The following is a 12,511-nucleotide window of genomic DNA, read 5'->3' as shown; positions in this document are numbered from 1 at the left end:
TGGGGCATCTGGGGCACCAGGATATTTGGGGAGCCCCCGGTGCTTGTCTGGGTGGTAGAAGGAGAGTGGGAATAGATGTGGGGGTGTGTGTATGTATGTGTGTATTAGGGTGTCTGTGTCCATTAATTCATTCATTCACTGTTTTACAAGTAGTTCCTGAACACCTACTAGAGGCCAGGCACTGGATTGGGCCCCAGGAGTTCAATGATGAACAGGACAGATTTGGGCCCTGCCTGTGGAGCCAACATCCAAGGGGAGAAGAGGAACAACGAACAGTAAACTGACAAGTACATTCGAGGTCACAGATCGTCATGCACAGGGAAGGGATGGTGGCCACTTTAGACTGAGGGATCAGGGAGGTCTCCCCAAGGAGGTGGCATTTGGGCTGAGACCTGAACATCGAGGAAGACCCAGTTATGAGACAAGATTGGGAAAAGGATCTGTGGCAGGGAGAACAGCCCTTACAAAAGTCCTGAGGTGAGAAAGGGCTTGGAATGTTCAAGGATGAGATAGGAGGGTAAGGAGCAGGGAGCTAGATTTAGAAGGGGAAAGTGAGCAGAGCTGGGCCAAGGCCAGTGCATGGGTGTGCCCCCTGTGCACTCACACCCCCTGGTGCACTCATACTAGGCCCTACACCTGTTCAAATGCTCTGCTGTCACTGTCTTGAAATTCTTATTTTTGAACAGGGGTTCTACATCTCCATTTTGCACTGGGGGAGGTTGGCAAAAGAAGTGAATGTCTGTGTGTAGAAATAAGAGGGCTACTTGGCTGGTGTTTGATTGAAGGAAGGAAAGAAGGAGGGGAAGGGGGAAGAAGAGAGGGAGTAAGTGGGGAGGAAAGGAAGCACTGTGCACATATGTGTGAGCTCATCTGTGAGGCTGTCGCAGGACCACATTAGCCTAGACCAGGGGCTGCTATTACGTGTGAGGGGGCTCACACTCAGATGTGACCCCAATGTGTCCCCAAAGTCTGGTGGTACCTGTCGCCAGAGGGGCTCCCAGGAGCTGTGTGTACCAGGCCTGAAGCAGCACCATGATCAGGGAGTGAGGCCAGGCTCATCCCAGGCCCCACTTTGGGAAACAGGGTGACTCCTCCACTTCAGATGGAGGCAGCCCTGTCTTGCCTCTTAAGACTTGAGACTTTGGAGCCAGATAGAATTTGAGTTCAAATGTGACTTTGACACTCTGCCTGGTGGTTACAAATAACTGAACTTTGAGCAGGTGATTTGCTTCTCCAAGCCTCAGTTTCTTCATCTGTAGCATGGGGGTCACTACTTAAAATTGTTGAGGGGATTATAAGAGAAGAGTTCTTGGCCTAGTCAGCTTGGTAAATGTTGACAATAGTAGTTATTATTGCCATACAATCTCTGGAGCCTTGGGGAAACATTTGCATCTGCCTCTGAATGCCTGCATAATCATGAACAAGCACCAGGAGGATTCTCCTGGGCCTCAGTTTCCTCTTCTCTTAAATTGGAATGATAACAATCTAACCCATCTCTAACCAAAGTGGTCAGGACAGAACTGTGTGATCTCTGTGGAGCGTCTCTGTAAACTGATGTGTATTGTTGCGTTGTTGGCATATTCCTGACCATTTGGGAGCAGATTTTCTACAAATCTGCCCACCTGGAGAGAAAAGCATCCCTGGGTTTTTGGCAGCGCAGAAAACTCAGTCCCTGGATTCCCAGCCCTGAGTTATCATGCTCATGCCGGAAAGTCTGCCTGAGAGTGAACCTCAAGTTCAAGATCTGCATTTGCACCAAGAAGAGGAAGGTCCAGAAGCTGCAGCAGGGAAGGGGGAGGATGAGCTGAGGCAGAACAAAGGAGCTGGAGCCCAAATCCCCATGGCCTTGCTGCCTGCCTCCCTCTAGGCAGCAAGCAGCCGAGAAGCTATGAGAAGTTGCCTCTGACAAAGGGCCCGGGTGACAGTGTTGGAGTGGGCCGACCGCCACTTTATCTCCCCCATAAACTCCCAGCAGCTGATTTGCAGGTTCCTGCAAAACTCATGGGGAGCCCAAAGGAGCACCAGCCCGGGAAAGGGAACCCCTGTCCCGGAGGAGTCCTGGTCAGGGGACCCTGAAAGGGAGAGTTCGAAAGGGCCCTTGGCCATCTCTGAGCAAAGACCAGGAGCTCTGGGTCCATGCCTAGGGGCAGCCACCACCCAGCAAGGTGACCTTGGGGCTATTTAGCCTTTCTGTGCCTCAGTTTCCCCATCTATAACACATTACATCTTCTCAGTGCTGCTGGGAGAACTAAGTGTTCTCAGGTCCTCGGCAATACCTGACACACAGTGAATACTTTAACAAACATTTGCTGCTATTATATTCTTTAACAGATGAGGCCACCCAGCGAGTTGTGACAGTCTGTCAGATATGCTGATAGACTACTTCAAAGCCCTCCTCTAAATTTGTTGTATTTTTGGCTGGCAACAATCATTCATTCGTTTATTCAGCAAGTATTTATGGAGCATATTTATAGTAGCCAAGCGTGGCAGATAGGGGGCCCCCAGGACTGATTGGTTCCTGGAAGGGCATTTGGGCGAAAACTAACATTTATTCAGCTTGAACCACGGGCACAGTTTCCGTGCGCTCAGATTCCCACGAGCCTGGAGATGGGTCTTTGCCAATTAATAGCGGAGATCGTCCAGGTGAAGCCACAGGCACAAGATCACATGGCTACTCAGTAGCAGCACTGGGACTCACCCCAGGCTCATTTCACTCTAAAGTTTACGTTTTTCTGGGGCACCCAGATGGCTCAGTGGTTGAGCATCTGCCTTCGGTTCAGGTCATGATTCTGGGGTCCTGGGATCGAATCCTGCATCAGCCTCCCCACAGGGAGCCTGCTTCTCCCTCTGCCTCTCTCTGTGTGTCTCTTATGAATAAATAAACGAAATCTTTAAAAAAAAAATTGTGCTTTTCCAAATCTAGATTCCAGGTCTACCTTCCAATTGGCCCTCCCCTCCACACCTGGCCCCTGCCCCCACTTTGGCACAGCCACACCCCTAGAGGCCAAAGGTTGGGCTGTTTTCTGCCGTCCTCTGCAGCAGGATCTTTGTCATTTCCTCCCCGGTTCTCCTGACCATGCAGAGCAACCTTGGGGCTTTCCTCAGAGGGGAAACCCGGCCTGGAAGCAGCCCATGGAAAATGTGGCTGCGGGTGACTCCTAATGTTTGTCTCCTCAGCTGCAGAGTATTTGGGTGCCAGGGGCCGGGGCAAGGTGGGGGAGGCTGCCCAGATGGGTGCAGATGGGTGATCCCCCACGGGCAGCCGGTGGCAGAGATCCAGTCCCTCTCTTGGGCTCTGTTGCCTGAGACAGGTCAGAGCATCTCTTTGGGCCTCAGTTTCCCCACCTGGAGAAAATGGAACTGTAACCGAGCTCTAGCACCAGGCCCTCTCTGCATGGCATTTGGGCTGGGAGTTTAGGTGCTGGTGGCGGGTCTTGTCCAACTTTCCTCTTGCACTCTCGTGGGGCTGAAATGGGACTGTCTGTGGCTGCAGGAGGACTCCGAAGGGATGAAGAGCTAGAGGACGTGCAAAATTATGTGAAAACCTTGATCATAAAACATAACTAATGATTTTACTGTAATGGGGCCGGGCAGATCATCGTCGGCTGAGCCCCTCAAAGTCCAGCTCCAGCTTCTGCCTCACCCAGACTCCCGCCCAGACCCAAGCCCCCAATCCCCAGGCCCTCTGAAGGACCCGAGAGCCTGGGGGCCGGACTAGAGCCAGGGGGTCTCTGGGCCTGGCATGACAATCCACCAACCAAGTAGTCATTCACCTGGAGGAAACACCTGTGGGGCCTTCCCGCAGCTGCCCTGACATCTTGCTGTGCCAGGTTTGCACCTTGGCTTTCCCTGCAAGCGGAGACAGGAGAGGGAGCTTGGGAGTAGGAAGAGGAACCCCGTGGCTAACCAGAAGGCATCCTCCTGGCAGAGCACAACACTTGCCTTATGCCCAGATTGGGAAACCCTTTCTGCTCTCTGGTTTCAGTTTCCCCATCTGCACAACTCATGACCTCAGGGAGCCCTCCTGGGTCTCCTAGCCCTAGACAGTAGGTTTCTGACTTCTGCTCTCCTCGGGGCTCCTCCGGCAGCAGCCTCCAGCAAATGGAGACCAGTTCCACCCTCACGGCCTCCAGCTGGGGTTTTCACCACACTCCCCCGCTCCATCTGCTGCAGTAGCCCCCATCCCCAGATGCTCTCCAGAGTGGACAGAAACGAAGGGAGGGAGGCAGGGGCATGGCTCCTCCCCAAGAAGATTCAAAGGCAAGAGTTTCACTTCCAGGCTCCTGTGCATGGATGGAGAGATGATGATGCGGATTGATGGCTGGTGAGGCAGCTCCACACAGACAGGCCAGCACCCTGGGCCCACCGGCACGCCCACCCCCTCTGCCACTGGCTGGGCCAGATGGAGAGGGCAGCCGAGGCGAGGGCTCCCTGCCCCTCACTCCCCAGGGACTCTGCAGGGGCCTGGATATCTATCCACACAAAAGACATGTGGGGGCAAGCCTTATCCACAAGCAGACTTGGGGCAGACTTGGAAAAACATTCAAATCTGGTGGAATCACTATTGTAACCTTATAGAACCATAGGATGCTGCAGAATTCTAGAATCTTGGAGGCACAGCATCCTAGAGTTTTAGAAAATGAGGCATAGATTTTAGGTTTCTAAACCATTGTCCAACAGTGTAGTCACTAGTCACATGTGGCTAGTGAGTACTTGAACTATGACTAGTCTGAATTGAAATGTGATGTAAATGTAAAATATCAATGGATTTTGAAGATTTGGTACAAAAGAAAGAATTTAAAACATCTCATTAATAGTGTCTTTTTATATTAATTGCATGTCAACATGCTAATAGCTTGGGTATATTGAATCAAATACGATATATTGCTGAAATTGATTTCAGTTGTTTCTTTGTATTTTTAAAAATGTGGCTACTAGAAAATTTAAAATTCAAGGAGTGGCTTGCATCATATTTCTAACAGACAGAGCTGTTCTAAAACATAGAATCATATTTTAAAATCTCAGAATCAGGGGGACCTGGGTGGCTCAGTTGGTTAAGTATTCAACTCTTGATTTTGGCTCAGGTCATGATCTCAGCATCATGGGATCAGCCCCATGTGGGACTTCATGCTCAAGGAGGAGTCTGTTTGAGATTCTCTCCATCTCCCTCTGCCCCACCCCCCGCATTCCCACATGCTCTTAAATTAATAAATAAAACATTTTAAAAAAATCTCAGAATCATGAAATTGTAACATTTCAGAACCTTAAAGTGATAGAATTTTAGAGCTAGATTTCCAGATCTTTACACTGATGACAGTAACTCTCAGAGCCTAGAAGAATCTGAGAATTTTGGTCTTTCTTTCACCCAATATAGGGATCCTTCTATCCCATCCTGACCAGTGCTGACAAGCTTCTGCCTACCACTTCTGGTCACCTGCCAGAAAGTTCCCTGGAGCCAAAGCTACTGGACTTCTTGAATGCTATTTCTTCATGTTGGGTGGGATCTACCGCCTGCCCTTTTTCTACCTTTGAGATTGGTTCCCAGAGCACCTTTCAGGGCCTCCCAGACAAGTCCGCATGAAAAGTGGGGAGTCTGAGTCCTGTCCCTCTGCCTCCCAGGCTGCTCTCTTGTAGACTGCAAGGCTTACCTTGACAACTGTTCCTAAAGGTGGACTTTAAGTACCCCCAAGCAGGAACCTTCAGCTCCGGATGACCCTCTATGCTTCCCCGTCCCTTAGCAGAACTGTTCCTGGGATCCCAATAACAGAGGAGAGGGAGTCCTTCCAGCCTCTCTCAGTTTGTAGATTGTCCTGTCTGTCCATCTGGATAACTGGCCTGTACCTCATGGTCTCGACCCTGCCCTATTTCCAGCTCCAGATAGATGGGGGATGGGTGGCTACAGGCACTGGGGCATGGGGTGGCACAGGAATCAGGGGGTTAATTTAGAGTGCCCCGAATCTGCTTGAAAGAGACTCTTAGCGGAAGTAGGAAGAGGCTTTTTTTCCAACAGAATCAGGAATTCCAAGGCAGGACTAAGTGGCAGTGACTCACAGGGCCTCAGCAACACACAGGAGGAAGATCAGAGGTCAGAAAGGGAAGGCTTCCTGGAGGAGGTGGGACTTTTGAAGGAAGGGGTGGGAGTTGGAGTTACGAAGAGGTAGAGGTAAGGGCATTCTGGGAAGACATGGCTTGTGCCCAGGCCTTGAGGGGCCCAGGCTGCCTGGAGTAGAGGGGTCAGAGGTGGGAGGGCCACGAGGGTGGGTCAGCTGGCCGAGGACAGCCTGTGGGTTAGCTTCTGGGGATGCATGTGTACAACAGAGAGAAGGAATTCCAGAGTTAAGGAAAGTAACAGTAACAACTATAGCTGTACATGGCCTGGTGCTAAGTAGCTTCCTGATATCTCATCTACCCTATGAGGTAAAAGTAACTACATTTATTCTACAAATAAATGATTGAAGGCTTGTTCAATGACAGGAAGAGAAGGCTGACCTTGGATTCCAACCCTGGACAGTCTGGCTCCCAAGCTCTTAAGCACTGGATATGGAGGGTGGTTGGGGGAGAAAGGAGGTAGGTGGGGGTAGATGGTGACTATCATACCATAACCACAGGTTATGACTGGGAGTGAGTGGGACTATGTGCAGTGTGTGCATGGGGGGAAGCATCCCTGCATATCCCTCACTCTTCTCTCCTTCAGCCCCACTCATCTCAGAACAGACCCAGCCCAGCAGGTGGGTGTGAAGAGGGGCCTTGGAGGGACACCTGGGTGGCTCAGCAGTTGAGCACCTGCCCTTGGTCCAGGGCATGATCCTGGAGTCCCAGAATTGAGTCCACATTGGGGTCCCTGCAGGGAGTCCGCTTCTCTCTCTGCCTGTGTCTCTGCCTCTCTCATGAATAAATAAATAAAATCTTAAAAAAAAAAAAAAGAGGCCTTGGAACCATAAAACTTCTAGGCTTATTGGAGTAGATCAGCCCAGACAAAAGTCTGACTGCCATGCTAGTCACTGAGCCAACGTCCCACCAGGTCAGCTCTGCCCCCTGCCCCATGATGGCACATTTGCAGGGGCCCAGGAATGGTATCTACACTTGATCCTGGGAGTCCTTGCCTGGCTGGAGCTTCCTCTTCAATTTCTGTTACACACACAGCAGGACAATGGGGGAAGGCTGCCAGGCAGGGTCCTCCCCAAGTCATCCTATGTCACTGGTGTTGAGGCCAGGCCCTGCTCCTCCCTGGACCTTGGTTTCTCCATTTCTGTAAGGAAGCAGATCAGATTGGCTCAGGAATCATAAATCAAGAAGCCAAGGGGGCCCATGACGCAAAAATTGGGGGGAGGGGCAATGAGGACAGGAGAGCCGAACAAAGTGGGCTGGGTATATGTATGGAGCAGTGGGACCAAGGAAAATGGGACAGCAGCCTCCAGACCAGGTAACCTAGACCATCTCTCCCAGCTTCACTGAGGCAATGGCAGGGGGCGGGGCTACTGGGATCCTGAGCTTCAGTTTCTTCAACTAAAGAATGGACATCATAATGCTTAACCCTACCCCAGTGGAGTGGTAAGAATGAACTAGGACAATTGATGGGAATCTTGGAGAGAAATGCTCTTCCCTATTGATGAATACAATCTTTTTTTTTTTTTTTAAGATTTTATTTACTTATTCATGAGAGACACACAGAAAGAGGCAGAGACATAGGTAGAGGGAAAAGCAGATCCCTGAAAGGAGCCTAATGTAGGACTCCATCCCAGGACCCTGGGATCATGCCCTGAGCCAAAGGCAGACAGACGGTCAGCCACTGAGGCCCCCAGTGCCCTAAGAGCAATCTTTTGATTTGAGTGGTGTTAGAAGTATTTAGCTCCAGGGAATCAGTTGAAGAGAACTGAAGAATGAGGAAGCCAGGGAGTGGAGGAGTGGATGAGAAATGGCCTGGAGGTAAGGGCAAGGTGGTGCAGAGCACCCCTGACCGCAGCAGAGAGTTTTGGGAAAGAACAGGCCCTCCAGGCCCTTGGCACCTGCCATGCTGATGGCGGCTGAATCTTCCCACTCGGCTTGCCAGGCTTGAACTCGGCCCTGGACCCTGCCCTGCCCTCAGGGGACTTTGAGCCCTTGCAGTGACATCATTTAGAGACCACACGTCCTTGTGTGTTTTTCTTTCACCAGGTCGTAAATGGTGCATGACAATGAACACATTAAAGAGGGACATTAAGCTATTTACATTTGTTTGCAGAAGCCATTACCTCCTGGCGTGAGCATTGTGAAGATGTTCACCTCCTTTGCTGTTCTATCTGTTCCATGGTCAAGACGAACCCACCAGGGACTTGGAGGAATGCGGGCAGGTGGCCTGCAGATCCTGTGTAGCCGCAGCTTGGCATTTTTGCTAGCTGGGGGGATCTCCTGCTGGTTAGCCAAATCTCCATTTTCCCATCTGCAAAATGGGGGTGAAAAATCTCTACCGTGTCTACTTCTCAACCTCTGTGTGGTCCTCAGGACTTGGTTAACAGAATGAGAAAATGCTTTCGGAAACAAAGGAAAAGTAGGATACTTGAAAGAGACTGTGCTAGATGAGCCAGTGGTCCTTGGTAGCTCCGGAGAGTGAGGGATGGTCTGGGGAAGGCATAACATGCATCTTTAGGTTCTGTCTGAAACAGGAAACCTGGCCCCAGATGTGGGACAGCTTTGGAAACCAGCTGCAGGTACTCTCCAAGGAGCAGCAGCAGCAGCAGCGATGAAAGTGGGTTTATAGCAGGGAAGGGTGGGAAGGAAATGCCTGGAAGGGAGGGAAGGGAGCACGGAACCCAGGTGCTCTTGGATGACCTGGGGGCTCATGGCTCCTGGGCACCTGGGAGATGAGGTGAATGCTGATGAAAACCCAGTTTTTTTGTTGGATGGACCTGGATTGGAAACCTCCTCTGCCACTCCTGTCTGGCTGATCTTGGCAAAGTTACTTCACCTTTCTGAGCTTCGTGCTGTCTGGGTTGCTGAGTAACAAACAGAAAGCCGGTGGCATGCGCCAGAGCAAGTCATGAGTGGCTCTTAATTGCTCCTTGTCCCCCACTTCAGACAGTCTCCGGTTGCTTTCAGAATGTTTTATAGCTATTGTTCATCCGAAGCATGGTTATTCCACCCATTTCACAGATTTTCTCCTTTATTTGTTAAAGAAATTATCAAGATCTGCCAGGAAGAACTCACTGTGTGTGTGTGTGTGTGTGTGTGTGTGTGTGTGTGTGAGAGAGAGAGAGAGAGACAGAGGGAGGGAGAGAGAGAGGAGGGAAGGGGAGGAAACTTACACCATGTGGTCAATGCTGTAATTACGGTGACTGTATTCTCCAAACCACAGATGAGGTCACGTGGTCAGACAGAGGCTATTTTCTGCCTTCTCTCGAGTCCAAACATGAAATCACATGTAGTTACACATTCATTGAATCACCTTTTATTTTTTTAAAGAAGCAAATGACATGAAATTTGGATTGTCCTTGACAAATCCCACTACAGTCCTGGAAAATCACTAAATCCACGACTGAGGCCCATAAAGTGCCCGGGGAGGAGCAGGAAGACTCCCTGAAGGAGGTACTGCTTAAGTGGGACCTCGAAGGCTGAATAGGAGGTTTCCAGACAGAGAAAGAGGAGGTGATGAGGTGTCCTGAATGCCCTCAGGACAGGACTTACCCTTCCTGCTCTAAAGACAACCCTTCTAGGAACTGGGGATGCTGGCTGAAGTCAGCAACTGTGTCTGTTTTCAGTTACTTTTCACTTTCATTGTTCCAAAGACCCCCGGGGAAACAAAATTGTTACAGGCCCGTGTAACAACATCCTACCATTGCATTGACTTGTCCTCTCTAAAGTGGACTATGCATTCCTCCTGCACAGGGGCCACCTCTTCTTGTTCATCTGTGTGTCCCTCTACTTGTCCTCCCCCCTAAGGATGGCATGAGGCAGACTATCGGAGAGGTACTAAAATGTCAAATAGGAGTACCTGGGTGGCTCAGTCGGTTAAGCATCTGACTCTTGATTTCAGCTCAGGTTTTGTCTTGTTCGTTTGCTTTTTTTTTTTTTTTTTTAAGATTTTTAATTTATTTATTCATGAGAGACACAGAGAGAGGCGAGACACAGGCAGAGGGAGAAGCAGGCTCCACGCAGGGAGCCGGATGCGGGACTCGATCCCAGGACTCCAGGATCACTCCCTGGGCCAAAAAGAGGTGCTCAACCCCTGAGCCACCCAAGAGTCCCTCAGCTCAGGTCTTGATCTCAGGGTGGTGAGATCGAGCCCTGCCTTGGGCTCTGGTGCTCAGTGGGAGTCTGCTTAAGATTCTCTCCCTCTCCTTTTGCCCCTCCACCATGGCATGGTGCTCCCTCTCTTTAAAAAAGAAAAAAGTCAAATAAGTAAATGAATAAAGTACAATTGATGAGCATTTTGTAGGTAGATTGTATATATTTGGTGCTGAATCTGTTGAATTTCATTTCACGTGTTTCGTTAGCAAATGTGAGTGAGTTGCCTACGCTCTGCCTGGTGCTGAGTGGGGTGGTAGGGCTCAGGGGCATCTGAGACAATTGAAGGCCTCCCCATATGGAGCTCACATTCCAGGGGGAGAGATGGGCAGTGGACAAGTAACTACAACGGTGATGGAGAGGGGGATGTGGCACAGAGACAAGGAAGCCTGATTTGGATTAGGGGTGTAGGGAAAGCCCCGGGAAGAAATGAAATTTGACTTGAGACCTAAAGGATCACAATTAATGTGTAACATTTATATATAGTGTTCATCATGTGACAGACACCACCCTGAGGGCTTTACATATTTAATTCATTTCATTCTCACAAAAACCCCCGTGAAGTGTAATATTATTCTCCCTGTTTTAGAGATAAGGAAGCTGAGCACAGAAACGTTGACAAACAGGCCCAAGGTCACACAGCTTATAGTGGAAAGGCCAGCATTCAAACCCAGGAAGTCTGCTGAGTCCACACTCTTATCAAATAATTAGGTAAAAGGGAAGGTGGGGCATACCACTAAGGATAAGAGGTGAGGTTGGACATCAAGGTACAGAATTTATCCTAAGATCAATGGGAAGCCATTGGTGGTTTTAAGAAGGAAATGAGCACGGTAAGGTTGCATCAGAGACAGAAGAGTGGGAGGGAAGGAGAGAAAGCAGTTAAGAGACTGTGTGTGGATATGGACTATGGCAGAGATAAGATGGTGGCTTGGGCTAGGGTGGCAGTGGTAAAGAAGAAGAAATGGGGTTGTATTAGATTAAAAACAAACCTGAAGGCAGAACCAATGGGACTGGCTCATGGATGAGATGCTGGACAAGGGGCTGGTGTCAGATGTCTGGACTGCACAAGTGATTTGGGGACACAGGAGGAGACGGAGAAGCGGATCTGGACGGAAGAAATGTATTCAGCTTCTCACTTGTGGAATTGGATAAAGATGACCTTGGGACAGCCAAGGGACATATCAAGTGGGCAGTGGAGAGGCCACCTGGGGCTGAGGAGGGGGTCTAGGCAGGGGGAGTTGTCAGCACAAAGAAAGTCCCTGTAGCTCTGACAAGTGTAGGTGGTTCCTAAAGGAATGGAGGAGCAGGACATCTTGACAGCCATCCTCAGAACTTTCTGGGGTGTGGTTAGAAATACAGGCCAGCTTCATCTAGTCCCATGGAGGCAAATTCCCTGGGTGGCCTGGGGCTTGCCTCCTCACAGGCTTTCTGGGTGACACTGAGCTGGAAGGCCTTGAGGCCAGCTTGGTGAACAGCAATGCTGAAGATGTGAAAGAGTAGGAAGAGGTAGCTATCAGTGATAGGGGGTTACCCCAGTTCACTGTCTCCCACCCCCCCCCCCCCCACACAAATGCTTTGGATTTGCAACTCCATTGATGTGATGTCAGATCTCAATCAGCTTGGGCAGGAGGATGGCTCTGTGACCTGACTGGCCTCCCTTCCCCTTGCACAGCATGGCTCTTACTACCTCCTTCACCTGCTGAGAGCCTTTTTGCTCCATCAGGCCCTCAAGATAATGGCCGACCTGCAGAGCTTCTCCCAAGAGGTCACCTATCATCTGCTCCTAACCCACCTCTCCAGTTTTCTTGCCCATTCTTTCCTTCCTGCTACCTCTATCCTTCTCCTCCTGCCCCCTGCCTCCCACCCATGTGACACTCAGCTTTTCCTGAGCATTTTCCATGTGGCCTTTGCACGGGCTGTTCTTGTGCAAAGCATGTCCTTCTCCCCACCCCAATCCCACTCATTCCTTCTGATTCTGCTCTGAGGCTGCCTTTCCCCAAAGCTCCCCCATTCTGCCCTCCTCTTGCTCTAGGCCATAGCACTCGCCCTGGGCCTCCTCAGGAGGCACTCAGCTTTGCCAGCCCCTGAACTGTGAGGGCGGGGGTGGGGGGTGAGGGGGCATGCCGATCATCTCCAAACATGCCTGTATAATTCTTGAGTGCAGACCCCAGTCTCTTTCAACCCTGCTTCTCCCTTACCGGGAGCTCAGGGCCTGGCACAGAGAAGATGCTCATGGGACTTCATGTGGATG

Source organism: Vulpes vulpes, chromosome 4, assembly GCF_048418805.1.
Source record: "Vulpes vulpes isolate BD-2025 chromosome 4, VulVul3, whole genome shotgun sequence".
In the NCBI taxonomy this organism is placed as follows: Eukaryota; Metazoa; Chordata; class Mammalia; order Carnivora; family Canidae; genus Vulpes; species Vulpes vulpes.
Note: the sequence above shows the minus strand (reverse complement) of the source record.